We start from the raw sequence: 1,282 nt of genomic DNA on the forward strand, positions 1-1,282 counted from the left end.
AAGCTTCAAAAGTCCGAAAGGTCTTTATCTTTGGTTGTAATGTAAGCTCTTTGGTAGGTGAGGAATATTTGGCTAAAAGTGTTTAAAAATAAAAATATCACAGTAGGTAAAGATAACTCCACTTTCTAAGCCAGACACTATTAACACTTTATTTATTTCTCCTTCAACTCACTTTCCAATCCTTTGATTTTCTTTTCTTTTCAAACCACTTCACACATTTCTTTTCTTTCTTTTTTTCTTTTCTTTCTTACCAATCCTTTCTTTTTTTTCTAAGATCAAACATATTTGGAATTTTCTCCAATTTGAGAACTTGTACTTTTATTTATATTAAGCACACCACTTTGCTACTTTCTCCTTATCTCTCAATTCCTTTACAAATAAGATAGCAAAAACTAACTAGCCCAGGAATTGTCCCCATTATTTTGGCTTCAAAGAATAGGCTTAAAGACTCAAAATTGGCTCCAAAGGGAAAAATTTTAAAATTTTGAGAAGAGTCGATACTTTGGACAAAAGTAGGCTAAGAAAAGATGGCGATCTTACATCTAAATCAACTTAAACACTATGTAAGCTTAGGCAAGACTAGGAGCATGTTCTAGAAACATATACATGAATGGATAAATCACACAAGAATGAAATATAGGCTCGAATCCTCACAAGGTATAAAGCATGATTCAAGGCGAGCAAGCAATTCACTAATTATGCCTTTTCACCAAACCATCAAATCAAAACATTAAAGCCCACACTTAAACATAGATGGAATGTAATATCAACGGCAACTCGATCTAAAGTGTGTCCTAAGCATGCGTGTTTCTAAGTTCTTCATGTTAAGTTCACGACATGGATTCAAGAAAACGCTTTTAGAACCTGAAAATTCACTGTAGAGTTTTGTAAAACAAAAACAAAAAACTTAAAACAAAAAGAAAATCCTAAACTCTACGGTCCCACCAACTACATCCCCCCAAACTTATTTACAACAAAGTGTAAAATAAGTTTGCGAGTGTAGGGACGTGAGTGAACTGTGAAAAAAACGTGCATAAAAATTGCGTGTGAGGCTTGACCGGGCGAAAGTTGAAACTTTGAAAAAATTGTGGCCCAGAAAAATACGCCCGGCGCGGCCGCGCGACATGTCCCGGCTTGATCGCAGCACGCAACAACGAGAATGTTCCGGCTGGCAGTGGCGGACCGCCGCAGCGCGTGCGCGGTCGCCTCTAAATAAGAGGTCAAAACACAACGAAAAAAAATTTCAACACACAAAATTAAACTAAAACCAAAAATACTTACC

This window comes from Salvia hispanica, chromosome 2, assembly GCF_023119035.1.
Source record: "Salvia hispanica cultivar TCC Black 2014 chromosome 2, UniMelb_Shisp_WGS_1.0, whole genome shotgun sequence".
Taxonomy (NCBI): Eukaryota; Viridiplantae; Streptophyta; class Magnoliopsida; order Lamiales; family Lamiaceae; genus Salvia; species Salvia hispanica.